Here is a 19,957-nt window from a genome sequence, read left to right on the forward strand (position 1 = left end):
CTGAGGGCCCATATGCCCAGACATTTATCTTAAAGTTTATTCTGGGTCACCAGAGGTCAACAAAATGATTTAGCATAAACATGAGACCTTGAAGCTAACCACAGCATTCGCAGGAGAGAGGTAGCCTAAGCCTATTAGACATAACTAACCATTTGCAGAGAAAAACAAACAAACAAAAACAAACATACATTTAATCTCTCCCTTTTCTTCCTCCTCTTGTTTCTTCTTTTCCCCTACCTCTTGTTCCACCCCCTACTATTTCTCCCTTTCTCACTCATTTTATTTCTGACAATGTGTATACACAGTTTAAGTAGTTTTACACAGATGTCACTGACAAGTCTGAAGGCAATGGGCTTGCAGAGGTGTAACTAAGGGCATAATTTGCAGAACCTCTATTTCCTAGTGATGATTAGAGTTGTGCAGACAAACTGATTTGTTGTCTTGCTGTTCCAAGAATTAAAAAAGAAAAAAAAATTGTTCCAGTCAAACAAAATTTTCAGCTAAACCATTTATTTTTTAAAAAATGTTTTGAATTAAAACAAAACACATTTTGTTTGACCCCAAAACAAAATATTTTGGTTAGATTTCAAGCATTTTTTAAATGTTTAATTGTTTTCAAAGTAACAGAAGAATTTTTGAACCTTCTCCCATCAAAAATCAAAACATTGTTTGAAGAGCATTGAAACAAAGTGTTTCAATTTTATTTGTTTATGTTTAAAAAAAACTAATTTGGCAAAACTGACAAACATTTTGCAAAATGTTTTGGTATCATTGAATCCGCATGTTTCACTGAAACAAGTTTGCCCGGCTCTGGTGATGGTACATTGTCAGGGGAAGAACCCAGCTTGGCTGTAGAGCACAGGAAGTGTTAGTAGGGCCAGCAAGTTTTTTTTTTTTTTTAAATACACATTTACAAATGGAAGCACATTCGATATGGAATCAGTTAGTAACTCTGGAGGCTGACAATCTCATTATTACCAAGTCGCTGTCTAAGAGAAAACTATATTGTAATGTTAAGTTTCTGTTCTGACAGTAGATAATGATTGAGCCTATTTAGAGAGTTACATTGTCACGGGTACCATCTGCAGAGACAGGAAGAGTTTATGGGAGGAAACAGAGGTTTGTAATCCCATCCTGTCCCTTTTCATTCTGGCTTTTCAGATGACATGAGGAATCCAGGTGGAAAGATATGCTTTCCATCTCTGACTATGTGGCAAAGAGGAAAACGTAATTGATTAGTCTTATTAAGGAAACTGCTTTTGCCAAAAGCATTTAGTTACCCAGTTTACCCATAAAATGAATTATATGCTGTGCAGCTGTAGGAAAAGTACAACTTTCTGTGCAAGGCAGATATTTTATTTTTATTTTAAAAGAAGTAGCTTCAGTTACATGAAAATATCCAACTGATAGCAATTGAGGAGTGCAATGTTAGCTTAATTAGAAAATTAATGAGAAAGGGGTATTATGATCGAAGAAATCCAGATCTAAAGAATTTACTTTAAATGTTATATAATCTAATATCACTTCTTGTGCCTGTGGAAATATTAAGTGAGAAGAGGTGATTCAAAGCCATCAAGAGGAAAAACATTAGAGAAAGATAGGCAGAAATATAGCATTAAGTGAAAGGTTCAAGAGAAACACATCTTCCTGGTGTCTCTTTAGTTCATGCTTCTAACAGATAAATGATTGGCACGTAAGCACTTCTGCAATTAGTATTACTTGGGAGGAGACACATGCTTGAGTAGTCTTGATGCCCATCATTGGCTACACCATGTTGGCAATTATAGCAATATGTTGCACCATATCAATGATCCTGTATGCTACAGTTATTGTTAGCTAACAAAGTTGTCTATAGTTGACAGTCAACAACTATTCCCTAGTAAATTCAGCCATAGTTGATCTTGGAGTAGATTTGACTGTAGAAACAAGTGAAGTTGAGTATTTTAACCTGGGTAGAGCTGCTTTGTCATTGAAGGCTTTGCAGTGGCATTTTGGTGGGAGAGGGCAAGTACTACATATCCAAGTGAATTTGTTGCATATAATGAAAAGCAGAGCTATTGCTTATATATGGCATTTGGTCCTAAATTCAGTCTTGCATTTATGTGGGTTAACTTTCCATATCACAGTAACTTGATGTATGTTCACACTTTAGAATACAAACTATTTCTAAATCTTACATTTTTATCAAAATAAATCTATATTAGTATGTTTAATAGTTAGAGTAGTGAAATTGGAAGCTGGGTCTGTTTCTGACTCTACCATTGATACTTAGTGTAACTCCAGTAGGCAAGTTTTAGTCTCTTAGCCTATCAAATGGGTATGATCCAGGAATGCTTCAGGCCATGTGCTCCTGCACAGATTTAGCAATACACAGGTCAAGCCATCCCTCCTCCACCCCACTTAAATAACTAGCACCAAGCAGGGTAACTGTTTGCCAGTTTCACTCTTCCCTTTTAAAAATGGGATGAAACTCTCCAGTAGATTCACTCTTTTCTTCACTGACTGCAGAAGAGAACTGACCTAGGCTCTATCATCTTTGGCAGTTTGGAAACTGTAAGCAGTAAGGCTGACCCCGAATGCAATACTTACCTATTAGCTCATAAATCACATTAGAACATACCAGTGCAAGATGCTATAGACAGCCCTTGTGAAGTGTATTTTGGAAGTCTGTATGACCATATAGTTGACAGCATTGCTCTTCAAACAGAAGAGTATCATTGTCATATTTCATGTTTGACATTTAAGAAGAGGGAGGCCAGATACCCAGTAAGGCAATCTTGTTAAAATTTTAAAAACCTATGGATTGTAGCAGCAAACTTTAGACACCTGTATCTGATTTTTATTATTGCAACATATGGTCTGAATCAAAGATGGATTTCTCTAAGATACTCATGTTCTGTAGCTTAATTGCTCTCTTTGGGCCTGATCCAACACCTATTGAAGTCAATGGAAAGACACACATGGATTTCAATAGGGGTTGGATCTGGCCCTCCACACCATGTTGTGTCTCAAAGTGAAAGCAGCAAACCAGCATGTAGCTGTTCAGTGCTGAGACCATATAGCTTTGAATAATGTTAGCTGTTTTATGCCTGATGCAAGAATAAGCCTGTTAAGAGAAAAGGTTCTAGAATATTGTATTTATGAGAAACATAGCAACTTCTATTGCTTTTTTCTTCTTCAAATTCATATTTCATCTGCTCTCTCCTGATAATTTTCCAAAGTGGTAAGGAAATGTATCCAAGAATATATTTAACCTTAGAACCTTGGCAAATTTACAGTCTATATTGTCCATATTATATTCAGGTTAACAAGAAATATTCACACACTAAATCAACCACTCTACTTTTCTAACACAGTCACTAATAATTGGGCCTACCAATTTGACTTAATTGTAAGCTCAATTGTAAGACGTGGGTGTAAATTCATAAGATGTCACAGTAACCTATAACCACAAATGCTGATGGGGTAAGGTATAAAAAGGGAGACAAAGATTGAATTATTCCAAACTAAAAGACTTATCTATCTATATAATTAATTCAAGGACAGTGTTAAGATCATCTGTGGTAAACAAGAACAGTGAGAGACCAAATAAAAAAAAAATAAATAAATAAAATCAATGAACCAAAACATCTGTCATATTAGGTGTGAGTGGTTGACAAAATAACAAGGAGAGGAACTATTCTGCCCATTACTCCCCTTTTGCGGTCCCGATGGGAAGAGCTTATGAGAAAAAAAAATTGGAAACTGGAGCAAACCCCCACGATCTCCTTCATCCCCAGACCTCTTTTATCAGATCCTGGAAAAAAGATGACATCACCACTTCCACTAAGACAGCTAAATCCAAAACACCACCGCTCTTGGTCCTCTTCACCCTGCCTCCCATTTGATGAGGGAGACATCTAAAAACAATGTTCTAAATACAGGAGCGGCGCCAGCTAGGGTGGCAGAAGGTCCCGCCCCGAAATGCCGCCCCCTACAGAGGCAGCGGAAGGTCCTGCCGCCGAAATACCGCCACGGTTGCCACCCCCCAAATTGTAGCGCCCTAGGTGACCTAGGCGGTCGCCTAATGGGTTGCACCGGCCCTGCCTAAATAGCCCAATCCTGTTATGAGTTTGCCAAGTCTCAGAGTGGCTGATGAGGCTGTGTGCTGGGCCTTTGTTTTTTTAGCAGTGAGGTTGCAAGTGAGAATAAACACTGGAGACAGAAGCTGCATTCTCTCTCTTTGCTGTCCTTTTTTCTCCCACTTTCGTGGGAGTTAGTATTGTTTCGTCTTATAGGAAGCAGGATTGGACTTCAACAGCAGCAGCAACTCCCTTTGATTTCAATGACATTAGTGCAATCTTCAAAAGTGCCAAGGTGCCTATCTGCATGCTAATTCCCTTTAAATGTCTGATCTTGGAATCTACATGGTGTAACTTGATCTGACTAAGATAAGTGACCTTAGGGTTACCATTCGTCCGGATTTACCCGGACATGTCCTCCTTTTCGTGCTAAAAATAGCGTCCGGGGGGAATCTGTAAAGCACTCAAAATGTCCGGGATTCCCCCCCTCCCCCGGCAGAGCAGAGCGAGCAGCTGGGAGGGCTGCAGAAAAGTCCTGGGCTGGACTCAGGAGCAGCTGTAGAGGAGCCGGATCCGCCCTGCATTCTGAGCCAGCAGCTCTCCCCTGCAACCCGGTCCGGCAGCACTGTGCAGGGCCAGGGACCGGGTTTTGTTGTGCAGGGCCAGGGACCGGGTTTTGTTGTGCTGGGGAGCGCAGCCACATGTCCGGCTCGGCTCGCACAGAGCCCAACACCCTGTTCTGAGCAGCAGGGTAAGGGGGCAGGAGAAGGGACAGGGAGGTTCTGGAGGGGGCAGTCAAGAAACGGGGGGGGGCTTTTTGGGGGGAATGGAGAAAGTTTTGGGCAGTCAGGATACAGTCCTGGGGGGCAGTTGGGGGGGGTCTTAGGAGGGGGCAGTTAGGGGACAAGGAACAGGGAGTCTTAGGTAGGGGGTGGGGTTCTGGAGGGCAGTTAGGAGCAGGGGTCCCAGGAGGGGGCAGTCAGGGGACAAGGAGCGGGGGGGTGGGGGGCTGGAAGTTCTGGGGGGGAGCTGTCAGGGGGCAGGAGTGGGGAGAGGGATCAGAGCAGTCAGGGGACAGGGAGCAGAGGGGTTTAGATGGGTTGGGAGTTCTGGGGGGGGCTGTCAGGGGGTGGGGAGTGGTTGGATGGGGCGTGGGAGTCCCAGGGGTCTGTCTGGGGGTGGGGGTGTGGATAAGGGTTGGGGCAGTCAGGGGACAAGAGGCAGGGAGGCTTAGATAGGGAGTGGAGTCCTGGGGGGCAGTTAGGGGCAGGGGTCCCAGGAGGGGGCAGTCAGGAGACAAGGAACGGGGGGAGGGTTGGGGGTTCTGGGGGGGCGGGAAGTGGGAGGGGCGGGGCTAGGGCGGGGCTTCTCCCGTCCTCTTTTTTGCTTGCTGAAATATGGTAACCCTAAGTGACCTAAGCAAAACACAAGCCTTCCAAAAAAAAAAAAAAAAAAAGTGCATCAGCAGACATTCTGGAACCATCTTGACCTTTGCAATCTATCTCAACTTTTACTACATCTTCAAGAAAAGAGGATTTGAGGTCCTTGAGAAGTATTATATTCATGGAATCCAGTGATCTACAACAATGCTGGTTGTACCGAAGTCTGTATCCTCACTGGAGAATAAAATGGAATTAATCACCTTACAGAATGCAGAACTGAATGTGAGTCTCTCAAAGATAAGTCAAAATCTATTGAAACAAAGCAGTTTACTCAATGTGTTCAGCATTAGCTGTTATTTGAGAGAAGGGAATTGAAGTACTTCAAGAATTCTACCCAGGGGGAAAAAATACCTTCAGTTTTTGTGGATAATCAGTAGTAAGAAGTGGGTACTGAGTCTAACCTTAAAGCAGATTTTCAGAAAGGTCCACTAGATTGGTATCCCTGAACTGTGTGCTTTCATTAATGCATGGAGAGCCTACATTTACACACCCTAATCTAATGATTGGATTTACATGTACAAACTTGGATTGTACCTAACCTCTGAAATTGGGCACTTTTGAAAATCTGACAGATTTGTTATTTCCTAGAGCTCAGCAAAAAGGAAGATATTTTCATTTTAAGTGTTATAGGAGTAAAGTTTTGGGCAAGGAACCCCAAAATTCCACCTTCTTAGGGTGATCATACATCCTGTTTTGGCTAGGACAATCCCCTTTTTAAGTGCTGTCCTGGACATCCCAACTTTTTTTGGCAAAACTGGGTGTTTGTCCCGTTTGCTCTTGCCAACTTATGATCAACATATTCTGTGCTATGGAAAACTCATTTTGAAATACCTCAGTGTCCCTGCTGTGTGGTTCCACCCTACCCCCCAAGGAAGATATAGCACAGTGGAAGCCAACGGCAATACAACATAGAGATCCATCCTACCAGTGCAAAGCCTTGAACCCTTGATGCTACAGACTGATACCAGAGATCTGTAGGATTGGGAATTTGCTTTCCCATGATTCTCCACTTTATATAAGAACTAGAGACCTCCATAAGAGGAGTATAGTTAATATTTATAAAAAGCTAATTAGTGTTTTCTCCCAGAACTTCTGTGGAGCAAATAGGTAAGCATTATTCAATTACTATGCCCATTTTACAGCTAGGGGAATGAGGACAGAATTAAATGACTTGCCCCAATGCCACAGAGACTCGGTGGTAGAGCTGGGATTGAAAGCCAAGTCCCTATGTAGTCTTTTAGGATTAAATTTAGCCCTATGCAGAGAGCAGAAAAAGGTCTGTGCACCACTTACTTTATTTTGACAGCTCAGACAGGATTAACGTGCTGTATAGGCCTTGTTCTGAGCCTTTGCACAAGGTTGAATTTCACTTCTAGTATGTTAGATGAGATGTAGTAGTTAGCAAAAAGTCTCTGTGTGCAGAAGAGAATTAATGCTCTCAGGGCAATAAGAAATTAAAACATTCCTTCTACTGAGTACATATATACATATCATCTTTGTGAAAGTTTCTTCTCTGAAACAGTTTGGCAGACACCCAAACCCTGCATGAGGGTAGGATGTTTGCAGAAAGCTAGAATGGAGAAAGGTAACTATTTGCAGGTTGCTTACTGTATTTAATACTGTACAAAACAGTATAGTAGACTGTTATGTGTTCTGGTTTAGAAGTTGAAATTTTTATTTTATTAACTTGTTTGAGGATTTTTATTATTCGGGGGTTTTTAAACTATGAAAATGTGATTCTGTGACAGAAATACTGTTGCAGATATTACAACTTTGTGCATTGCAGTGATAGCTGTGGATCATGTAACAGCAGTGTCCAAGCCCAAGGGAACACTTACTTTCACCACAAAGGTGGCTCAAGTAGAACCGGTGATGTCCCAGATGTTTGAACTACACCTCCACTTTAAAACTAGAAAGCCCTAAGTCCTCCTAGGCTGCAGACTGGTACAACAGTGACCCAGTTAATGTTTCCTACATGCTCTTTTAATTGGAATTCCAAAGCAGAAGGAAAAGTATCTTGATTTCCCGTGGCTATATGGTGTGGACTTTATGCTGCGTAACAACATTCCATTTCTCTTAACATACTGGATTCATAAGAGTTAGCTTTAAAATAGTTTAGTATCTCAAAGAGGAAAAAAGCTAGATTCACAGCAGCTCTAAACTAGTATTGCTTCATTAAGTTCAGTGGAGTTATGCTGATTTATGCCAGCTGAGAATTTGGTCCTGTATTTTTAATTCACAAGTTTTGATTTAGTATAATGGATCTACCTTTATGCAAGTATTGCTATAGAATGCTCACCACCTTGGTATCTGAGCACCTAGAGACCTAATTACAGCTGGGAAAAACTGGAGAATATTTTTTCCTAAAAATATTACACCAATCACCTTCTGGCAAGATTTTACATCCCCCAAACTTTTGGGGCCTGAACGGTTTGCACTGAAGCATACAAGCCTGCAGTTAAATCATGAGATAATAATCTGCCCTGAGAAAGAAGCAGGCAGAGTATTTTGGGGCTGTACCTGTAACAGACAAAGATAGTCAGAATCACCCTCCCAGTAACCCCAGTGCTCCAGGGATAGTGTTAATCATGCCAAGTCTATACCTGAAACAGCAGCACACACAGCATGTAGCAAACCTATCCTATGGGGCAGAGACAAGGCTCCCCTTATCCCCACTGCATTCTGCCCCTTCCGACCCACCTGAATTAGAGGAGGAAATTAACAGCATTGCTATTTGCTTTTATTCTCATGCTGCTGCTCACAGTTAGAGCAGGGTGGATAATTGATTTTTTTATTTATTCTCTTGCCTTTCACAAAAATGCCTGTGAACAACTAATCATTTTGAATCAAACAACTCAAAAATTGGAATAAATAAATAAAATAAAATAAATAAAATTGAAAATGTTTTATTTGGCCCCAAATTGATTTTTTATTCATTTTAAAGGCCTAGATTCACAAAATGTCAGGGGGTGGAGGAGATGTAGCCTTCCCTCTAACTTTTATCTCAGTGGTAAGGGTACTCATGTGAGACGTAGAGAATGAATTTAAATAAAGGTCTCCCATTTCTCAGAAGCATGCTGAAACTACTGGGCTATGAGATAGTCTGGTGTAGATCTCTCTCAATTTCTGCTAATGAAGCTATTCCATCTTTTGTAAATTAAATAGTCATTGGAGCAGGGACATGATGTGGAAGACTTAAGTTCATAAGTGAGTACCCTAACCACTAGGGTAGAGTGTCATTCACAGTGACACCTCAGTCACTCATAATGACTATTTACTATTCTCGCCTCATCATAGTGCTTCTTCAATGAATAACCATTAGGCCAGAGTGAGATTTGCTCAATAGCCTGGTGGTGAGGTTATTCATCCAGGATGAATTCTCCCCTCCCAGGCTTGTGGCGCCAAACAGCTGATTGGCGCTGCAAGCCTGGGAAGCGGGAGAAGCGGAGCAGTGACGGCGTGCTCAGGGAGGGGGCGTAGCAGAGATGAGCTGGGGAGGGGAGCCCTGCAGCAGCTCCCCCCCCCCGCCCTGAGGCACCCCCGTGGCAGCTCCCCACCCCCCTGGCCCAGGGAGCCGTTCGGCAGCTCCTCACCCCAGTTCACCTCTGCTCCGCCTCCTCCCCGAGCACACTGCCCCCGCTCCAATTCTCCTCCCCTCCCAGGCTTGCCGCACTTGCTGATTGGCGCTGCAAGCCTGGGAGGCGGGAGAAGTGGAGCGGCAACCGCAAATTGGGGGCACTGCTTTTTGGCACCCCCAAATCTTGGCACCCTAGGCAACTGCCCAGTTTGTCTTAATGGTAGCACCGGCCCTGCACACCTGAACGCATGTATGCAATTTCTTGTGCAAAAGTGTGCATGTACAGTTTGCATGAACAGATATGCCATCTGTGCATACAGTTACAACTGCACATACAAGTTACATTTTTCCCCTGCACAATTATGTTACAGATTATCATGCAAATAGTATTATGATTTCAAATTCTTACATAACAAAGTTGATTATAATCAGAATTATACCTCTTCAAAAAAATATAAGTCAGATGCAACAGTTGTGTCTCAGCTACATTAACTAATTTGATTAAAATAATTACTTTTCCAGAGACTGTACCAACTTATTCATGAGTTTTTAATAAACTCATTAGAATTAGCCAGTTGTCTCATCACTATTTTGCTCACCAAAAGTGAAATACAATTGACTTGATGCATTGGTTTTTAACAGATATCCTATATGCTATTTTTGAACTAGGTTGCTAAGCTAGGAGTAGCTAAAGGATGTTCAACAACTAAAGCTGAAGCCCAGATGTCACAGATGGTCCTAGTAATGATTATGGCTTTTTTGCACTGCTGGCTTCCTCTTGCAGCCTTTGCAATGGCAGCAGTGGCTAATCCTCAAGTTTACATTAATCCTGTTATAGCTATCCCTAGGTACATGAGAAAACCCAACACTGTCTATAACCGAGTTAGCTACATTTTAATAAGGAAACAGCTGAGTTTCGAATTAATTATGTAGTATTGGGGATAGAGATTTAAGAAGAATTTACTATTGTTCCTTAGTGGAGTGTTTGTTATATTGAAAGACTAAACTTAAATTATAAATATTTATTTCTATTTGACAGAGGAATGACATTTTACCCAACCTGCAGAGGCTCCACGAGCCTCCAGGGCATCACAACTGAAGAGACAGTTCCACATTGGGTAGGGTGAGGCTCACAAGCTTAAACCATTTATGGAAGCATACAGGACAGCAATCCAACTGCAGACAGATTTAATAACAAAAATAAGAATAAGCTTAGTCAAAATGAGAAAATAGAAGATGTTGTTGCAATTTAAAGCAACCCTTACATTTTATTCTTCCATACATATCTCAGAGCAGGCATTCCCAGATCTGTCTCCTACTGAAATCAAACCTCCTGCCCTACTATGGCCTTATATACCTGTCCAAGCTATCCCAGAATGCACTGCTCACACTGATCTAAAGCTCACTGAAGTCAACATAAGTCCTTTCATTGACTATGTTCTGCATTGCACTCAATTCAGGCAGCAAAACAAAGGTAAATGACAAAATGTAGCACACTGTTGCAATACCCCTGCTTCTAGCTACTCCTCTCACGCACCAGATTCAAATTTACTCAGCCGTCTACACCTGGCCCTTACCCAGGACTTACAGAAGACTTATAGAAGCTACTGTGTTTCCCCCACCAAGCAGTTCTACAGCTCCTTGGTATGGAGTAGATGGTTTTTTGTCCCCCCTCCCTCCAATTACACACAACCAGCTTATCTCCTATAGAGAAAAGCCTGGTCCACACAAAACACTTTATGGCCCTTTAATAGATAGCTGCATACACAATCTTCCTAATAAGGCCCATAGTGAACACATTCACTCCAAGAGGGAGATACTTTGCCAACCTTTTAAAAGACACATCCATTTAGATACTTTCTATAATGATTAGTATTTCAACTGGTGAGAGCACTTTAACAGTCATTTTGCCACCTATTCTCCTTTGGTATGTTTACAGTCTTTAGGTACTGATACCTGCTTAATTATCACTATATTTAATAGCCAGAACCTAAGCAGATGCACATGTTAGACTAATCCATTTAATGATACTTCAGCTATCTTTTCCAATCACATTGTCATCTACAACTGGTGCACAGTTCTGATTTGTTGGCAGCGCATTAGGGCACAAGAGAAACATCCACATCACATCCTTCAACTGTTCTTTACAGTTACAGTTCCTATGGATTCTAACTATTCCTTTTAATTTCTATAAATGTTGGGTTTTCTTAAAAAGTTAAGTAATTTTTAGCATCAAATAAAATATTATAAATCACAGCTATTCACATGCATAAGTTAACATTGGAGACCACTTTTTTCAAATGTTGCCTCTTGTTTTTCGTCAATATAGGTTGTGACAGCCTATATTCTGGTTGGACTTTCCCTCCTCCAGTCCTTTCCTGTATTGCAGGATCACCAGCTACACCAATGACAAAGTTAAACCACAAGTTTTTCCATAGATTGGCAGATAACAATTTGGGGAGCAGTTTGGGATATTTGCAACTCAAAAATTCCAGAGTGTACAAGATGTCAACTGAGAAGGCATTTCTAGAGCCAGCAGCTATTCCTCTCTGTCTACACCCTCAGTTCATATGCAAAGTATGTCAGTTCAGATGTCTTGCATCTGAAGAAGTGAGGTTCTTACCCACGAAAGCTTATGCTCCCAATACTTCTGTTAGTCTCAAAGGTGCCACAGGACCCTCTGTTGCTTTTTACAGATTCAGACTAACACGGCTACCCCTCTGATACTTGAAAGTATGCCAGTTATTCCACAGTTTCTTCTCCAACACACAGCAGTCACCTAAGTATTTGTAGGAGTACATTATGGTCTATCCAGCTTCCTAATACTATTTTTTGTTTCAGATTCACCAAGCCTTGTGAGTTTAAGAATTTTTTTAATTGCACAACAATACAAAGATACCAGGAAATACAAACAACAACACAGTAAAGTCAAAGGATTTTCATAAACAATCGATCAAAAAAAAATAAAATAAAAAACCTAAGGTTGTCCTGTTGGTAGTAAGTTTGCAGGGTAAATAACTTGTAGCATATTGTATTGTTTCCATACTTACGCTGCCACCTGGTGGCTGATCAAAGTACCATAAATACAATTTTTAACTACCTGAAGCATGGACACCTCTCTACTTTCTTCAGATATTGTCTCACTAGAGACCATGCTATTTAATTATTTCTCTGGATAAAGGCAAAATTCAGTTTAAACACCATAAACTATTTTACACTGCACATAGGAGTTACAAAAAATGTCTTATACTAGAATTATTTGGAAGGCATAATTTACCAGGAATTTCCCCTGCTAAAGATAGAAGTCCATTATCCTTATAAAAATATACAAGCACCCAAAAAATCATTTACGGTGGATTCACAAAGGTACTTGGGTACCTAAGTTTGGGTTGAGGCACCTAAGTCCTAATTCTAGACTCCACTGATTCACAAAGCTCCCACCCAACCCTGTAGGGTCCTAAACTCACTCGGCACCTAATTTTTCAGAGTAAGAGTTCCATAGCAAAGTTTCTTCTGTTGGGCATATGCATTGCTGCCTCACTCTAGTCATCAGGATGCTTACTCCTGTCTATGTCCCTGAGTGATTCACAAGCTGGGGGAAAATAGGCAGGCGAACACCGATCTTATGTGGGGGGCTTGATCTAGTTGGTATGCTCAGAGGCCATCTACCAGATTAGGTCCCATTCAAAATCTGGATGGATGAGGAGGCCTCTTATCTTATAACTTTTAGCTTAGTGGTTAGAGAATTCACCTGGAATGTGGGAGACTCAGCTTCAATTCCCCTTGTGCCTGCAGGGGAGAAAGGATTTGAACAGGGCCCTCACTTCTCTCAAGACTGCTCTAACCACTGAGCTATGGAATATTCACATGTGGGGCTCCCTCAATCTGTCCTCTTGAAGTTTCTCCACTATGTATAAATACTTAGAGAGTCAGTGGGCCAGGGAGAGAAAGAGAATGACTGTGTAGCCTGAGTGTTCGGGCACTCATCTGGGAGGTGGGAGATCCAAGGTACAGTTCACCTGCTCCTGTGACTGAAGTATTTATACACAGTGGAACAGTTTCAAGTAGGGTGACCAGATAGCAAGTGTGAAAAATCAGGACAGGGGATCGGGGGGTAATAGGACCCTGTATAAGAAAAAGACCCAACAATCAGGACATCCGGTCACCCTAGTTTCAAGCGGGAGACACTGAGGAAGCCCCAAATCAGAATCTCTCATTGCCCGAGGTTTAAGCACTCTCCTGAGACATAGGAGACTCCCTGTTCAACTCTTTTCTTCCCCTATGGCAGAAAAAAAAAAAAAGGGGGGGGGGGACGGGGAGAATTGAACCTAGATCTCCCATATCCCATGTGAATGCTCCAACCATTGAGCTAAAAACCGTAAGTCAGGTGTCACCTCCTCCCCCAGCCATTTTGTGTAGAGGGAGGCAGGACCCCTATTCATTCTCATAAGAAATGCCTTAAGCACTTAAGTTGCCTGACTTCAAGAGAGTGGTTCCCAGTTGTGAATCGCTTCCAGAGGTCCCTGCAGCCTGGACTGAGGGACCTATTTCCAAGAGAGGGTTGGCTAGTTTGGTAGCTCCCCACCTTGCATGCTGGCTTTTGTGAATTGCAGTTTAAGGCACTGTGACAGTCCCTATCCCTATGTTCATCACTTTTACAAGACCATGATAAATTTCGTACAAAGTGCACCTTCTGAAGAATTATTTAAAACATATAATTTGCTGATGATTGTCCTGGTAAAATGTATGGCAACATTGTATGTAAAGTTACAAAATTCTATTGTATAAGGCATGGTCCAAGTCTGGGGAAAAAGCTTCAAACTATAAGGCTAGCCAACATCTCAGCCAGGACTATCATCTGGTTAAGCGGCCATTTTTTGGCAGGAAGAAGGGTGTGAGCAAGAAATTTACATCTTGGCAAAGAAACAGCTGGAGATTCCCGTGCAAATAGACTTTCTGTCTCCTGAACCTCAGCTGGAGATGATTTTCAAAGAGGAAAATAACTGTAAGAAGCGAGAACAGAGGATACAAATCATCCCTCCTCCCTTTCTCTCTGCCCACAACATCCACAATGCCTGCAGGACAAGGAAGAAGTATTGGACTGGGGGAGAGGTCCTGGCTGAAAGGCATCCAACTACTAAGATTGCAAATCATGTGGTGAGAGAGACATTTTGTTTAAGTTTACTTAGCTTGTTAAGTTAGATATTAGTTTACATTTTACCTTTTATTTCTTTGTAACCAATTATGACTTTTATGCCTCATTACTTGTAATCATGTCAAAACTTTCTGTAGTTAATAAACTTGTTCTATTGTTTTATCTAATCAAATGTGTTTGGGAACTTCATTTGTACGCATAATTTCCTGCTAATGAAATGGTGGACTTTCTATGAACTTTTACTGCCTTGTACCCTACTGGACAATACAAGACGCACATTACTCTGGGACTGGGAATTTGCTGGTGTTACTCTGTAATATAATTCATGGGTGGGTGGTTAGCTATAGCACTCATACAGTATAGCTGGGGTGATTTACCTGCTGGAGGCTGTGTGGGAACAGACCAGATGTGGTTGCTCTCACAGTGAAGCAGTTTAAAAGGCACCCCAAGATGAAGAATTGAGGGGACACAGCTGTTCAACAGTTCAGATTGTACTCTGGGTTATGTCACTGGCACCTCTCTCCCCCCATTCATTGTACAGGGAGCCCAGGCACCTAACTCAGGCTTTGTGAATTACAGTGCTGTTTCTGTGATCTTCTAAGGCTTGGTCTACACTAACCCCCCAAATCGAACTAAGGTACGCAACTTCAGCTACGTGAATAACGTAGCTGAAGTTCGAAGTACCTTAGTTCGATCTTACCTCGGTCCACACGCGGCAGGCAGGCTCCCCCGTCGACTCTGCGGTACTCCTCTCGTCTAGCTGGAGTACCGCAGTCGATGGCGAGCACTTCCGGGTTTGACTTATCGCGTCTTGTCTGGACGCGATAAGTCGAACCCAGAAGTTCGATTGCCAGCCGCCGAACTAGCGGCTGGGTATAGACGTACCCTAAGTGCCCAGGTTAGGCATTGAGATGCTCAGCATTACAACACCCAATTCCTTTTGTGAATCTAGCCCTTTCTTTCCAGAGGGATATTTCATTTCATACAAGAAATTTTTCATACCAACAGAAATAAAAAAACAAACCTAAAGCTACTATGTCAATATACGATCATAGTGGTTAGAAACTGAAAAAGACTTCTTAGATATAGGAGTCGATCCCCTATAAGCAGAAGATACAGTCCCTCTGCACCTCCCTCCCCAGGTTATATTACATATTAAATTGGTATTACACTACTGAATTAATAGCAGTATCAGAGTCCCTATTCTGTCTGCCATCCTGCATTTAGGCCGCAGTCTACACATTAACAAATGGTCTTAAAAGACATAAGAATCAGTGACAGATTTTGACACAGGGCCTCTCTGCCACTCAGAAAAAATGAGAAAATAAATCAAAGCAAAAAGCACTTTCATCCTAATTCTAGGCAATGACCAGAGCTGTTGTCTTAACAAAATAGTTTTTTTGGTCGAAAGACTGAAATCTCTCCAATATCCCTAGACTATAAAGTGCATGGGAGAATATTCCTGTATTGGGCTACACAGAATCAGCCATGGGACCTTACTGAACAAAACTGAGACTTACTTTAAAAAAAAAATATATATATATATATATATATATATATATATATATATATATATATATATTAATTAAGATCAGCTAGCAAAAATTCCAACCTCTATTGTTTTGATTATTTTCACAGGGATTTAGAAGGCCTTCTCCAAATGCTACATACAAAATACAATGTGTGTACATAAGAGGCATATATTGACATTTATTCTAACAATTTTTCCTTTGAGTGTGTTCAAGACCCAGACTCAACTGGGTATGTTGTCATTTCAGTCCTGTGACTCTCATGCCATCTCTTCTATATGGGACAAATCCACAGCTCTATGAAAAGGAGATGTGTCTCGTGTTTAAATATCTACAATGGCCTTCAGTTCCTGTTCAAGACATGGCAAAGTTGCTCCAATGTAGACCATATTGGAGAATTATATTTGATTGGAAAGTTATGTAGTTTCAATTTATGTTATGTATGATATCCTATAGTGAGGCCCCAATAGCAATGCAGCATTACCACGTGTAATGTTATGTTCTGTCCTTATTAAACATTTGTAGAAGGTCCATTTTATGATGTGTGTAAAATCTCAGAAAAAGTTGTGCTTAGTTACTTAGTAACTTTTAAAGAAGCTAAAGTTAGAGTAAAATCAATTCACCACCTAGACACGAGTGCCACGTGCTGATGTCCAAGTTATCATTTGATAGGGAACTGAATGATACAAATCCTTGTACAGAATGAAAGGCAGAGAAAGAAGGAAGAGTCTCACTATGGCTTGGGACTTTACGTTATTTTTATATAGATATAAAAATCACAAAGCCACCAGGAAAAAGCCTCAGTCTCTAGGGCCTTCTCTAAGTTACCACAGAACTGATCCATTGCCTGCATAGCTCTCACTGGCATCACAGATCTCCCGTTAGCCCACAGCCAAGATGGCCACAGCACAGCTGATGAATTTCAAAATGCCAGCTGAGCCACTTCAGGCCTTATCTACCTCCAGGCAAGACGGCTGCCCAGCCAAATCATTCCTCATGTGCCTACTTTCAAAACATCTTCCTACTGTTGTCTCATGTCACTACACCAGGTGCCCTCCAACTTTGGATCTTTGCATATTCCTCATTGAGGAAACAGACTGAAAAATCCATAGGGTTGGGAGTCATGGGAATTACATCAGCTTGGTGACACAACACATACTGTGAGTGCTCTGCCAATGGCATCTCCCCAGTGACTGCTTTCCTTTGTGAGGGAGGGTGGGAGCAGCTACACAAGGCAGAGAAATAGGGTGCCGGGGGAAACAGAAACAAGAGGTGCTGTAAGTATCAGAAACCACTTCCCATCCAAATTTCCTACCCCACCAAACTTTCTCATCACCTAACCCAGCTATTGACAATTCTGACTACTAATTATATATACTTAATCAAAATTTGACATTGAATACTTTTTAAACTGAGTTGCCTACAGTTGTGAGCATCCTGTTGTCTCTTCTGTTGCAAATATTTTGTTTTCCTACTGTGGGTTTTCTGGTTTGTTGGAAGAGGATCTGATATTTACAAGAATAGTAAAATATTTCACTTCATAAATGTACTTAAAACTTCTCTCACCATTGCTCTCAGTGATTACTAATGCTTTGTTTCTTTTTGGAATACGTGTTACAATGGGCTCATGTTCATATATAAAACTATGTCTGCAATGTTGTAGCCATGTTAGGCCCAGGTTATGAGAGAGACAAGGCGGTGAGGTTATACCTTTTATTGGACTAACCTCTGTTGGTTGAAGAGACAAGCTTTGAGCTAACACAGACGTCTTCTTCTGGTCTGGGACTAGGAAAGGTACTCAGGCCATATCTACACTACAAACTTATGCTGACTGAAGATAGCATACAGCCACTGCAGTTAGTATTTTACTTGTGCGCATGCATACTTGGTTCCTTGTGTCGGCAGTGCGTGTACTCACTAGGAGTGCTTCTATCAATGCAGAGTGCAGTGCACCATGGATAGGTTTCCCATTGTGCAACTCACCACCAGCCAGCACACTGTCTTTAGGAAAATTTTGGCACTGCACGATGGTGCTGAAAAGAGTCACACAGGGTGACTGGGAGCATGGGGGTCAATTTTCCAGTTTCTAACAGTCTCTGTCCCATAATTTGGGCCTTTCCTCTTCCCCCCAAAATCCTGCAAACATGCACAGCCCTCCATGCTGTCCATCAATCTCTGACAGATCTGCGCTATTTTTATGAGCATTGCATTCTGGAGTATTTGCAGAGCTACAAGAACCACCAAATGAGTAGGGAACATGATGATTCCTTGGAGGACAGATTGCTGTCGGACATAAGAACCAACTCAAGGCGGTTGGTGTCATTCTCAAAGCAGTTGCAGATGGAGTGTCACTTCTGGCCCTGAGCAGGGCCAGTTCCAGGGGTTTTGCCACCCCAAGCGGCGGGGGTAGGGGGGAGCCGCAATCGCAATTAGCGGCAGCTCCACCGCGCCGCCTTCTTCTTCAGCAGCACTTTGGCGGCAGGTCCTTCCCTCCGAGAGGGACCCGCCGCCGAACTGCCGCCGAAGAGCCGGACGTGCTGCCCCTTCCCCTTGGCCACCCCAGGCACCTGCTTGCTACGCTGGTGCCTGGAGCCGGCCCTGGCCCTGAGAAACAAGCACTGATTGATGGAATCACATTGTAATGCAGGTTTGGGATGATGAGCAGGTGGCTATAGAACTTGCTGATGCACAAGGCTACGTTCCTGGACTGTGCATTGAGATCACCTCAGCCCTCCAACGCAGGGACACCGAAATGAGAGATGCACTGACAGTTGAAGAGGGAGTGGCAATCTCACTCTGGGAACTTGCAATGCCAGATTCCTACCAGTCAGTTGGGAATCAATTTGGAGTTGGGAGACCAACCAGAAGGGCCACTGTCATGCATGTGTGCAGGGCCATTAATCACTTCCCGCTACACTGCACTTTGATTCCGGGTACTGTGCAGGACATAGTGGACAGATTTGCAGCAATGAGGTTCCCGAATTGCAGTGGAGCAATAGATCCACCACACACATCCCTGTTTTGCCCCAGACTACGTTGCCACTGAGTACCTCAACAGACAGAGCTACTTTTCTATGGTTATGCAAGCATTGTGGAGCACCAGAGGACACTTCACAGATATCAGTGTGGGCTGTTCAGGGAAGTGCATGATGGTCACATCTTTAGGAATGCAGGACTGATCAGAACGCTACAAGCTGGGACTTTCTTTCCCGACAAGCAGATTACCATTGGGCATGTTGAAATACCTATCGTGATCCTGGAGGACCCAGCCTACCCCTTGCTCAGGAAGCCATACACCTACCACCTTGATGGCCCCAAGGAATGATTCAACTGTCTTCTCAGCAGCTGCAGAATGGTAGTTGAACGTGTTTTTGGTCATTTGAGTAAACAATGCAAGTGGCCTTTCAAAAGATTGGCTCTCAATGAGAAAAATATCCCCATGGTTGCAGCCGTCTACTGTGTCCTGCATAATGTAAGTAAAGCAAAGTGGGAAGAGTTTCCACTGGGGTGGACGGCAGAGATGGAGCAGCTGTCTGCTGAATTTGAACAGCTAGATACAAGGGCTATTAGAAGAACTCAATATGGAGCTATTCAGCTGACAGAGACTTTGAAAGCCCATTTTAATAGGGAGCCAGAGTCACATGTGTTGTTGGAGTGTGCTTTACCTGACCCAGCTCTGTTGTGGCTGGCTGGGAACTATGAAGCAATGGCTGTACATGTAGGAATTAGGGCTGTTGAGAGATTACAATTAATCGTGATTAATTTTGGTAGTTTTAAATCGCACCGTTAAACAATTAAAATACCATTTAAATAGTTTTGGAGTGTTCTAGGTTTTCAAATATGGAATCAGGGATGGGGGCTCTGGGATTCAGCCCTCTTGGGGTGCAGGACTCAGGGCTTCAGCTCTACTTGGGATTTTGGGTTCGCACAGGGGGCAGTGGGCTGCAGAGGTAGGTGAGCCCAGGGCTGTCAAATCTGTCAGGTCCACCAAAGTCCACAGCATCTGCGTTTGCTGTTGAGAAGCCCCATTACATCCTGGGGACTCTCTCCTCTACTTATTCATCCTCCAGGCTGGGTGCTCATTGTCCAATGGAGCACTGGCATGCAGGATCATGTCATCTCAAGCCCTACTCTTTCTCCTTCTCATCTGGCTCAAGCGTTCTGTGTGTGTGTGGGGGGGGGGGGAAGACGAT

The 19,957-nt window shown here is 42.4% G+C and overlaps 1 pseudogene; it reads left to right on the forward strand.

The window, feature by feature from the left end:
• Nucleotides 1-1,750: 1,750 nt before the first annotated feature.
• On the forward strand, nt 1,751-10,013 carry LOC128840287 (parapinopsin-like; annotated as a pseudogene).
• The last annotated feature ends 9,944 nt before the right edge of the window (nt 10,014-19,957 follow it).

The sequence above is a fragment of the Malaclemys terrapin genome, chromosome 7, assembly GCF_027887155.1.
Source record: "Malaclemys terrapin pileata isolate rMalTer1 chromosome 7, rMalTer1.hap1, whole genome shotgun sequence".
NCBI classification, from domain to species: Eukaryota; Metazoa; Chordata; order Testudines; family Emydidae; genus Malaclemys; species Malaclemys terrapin.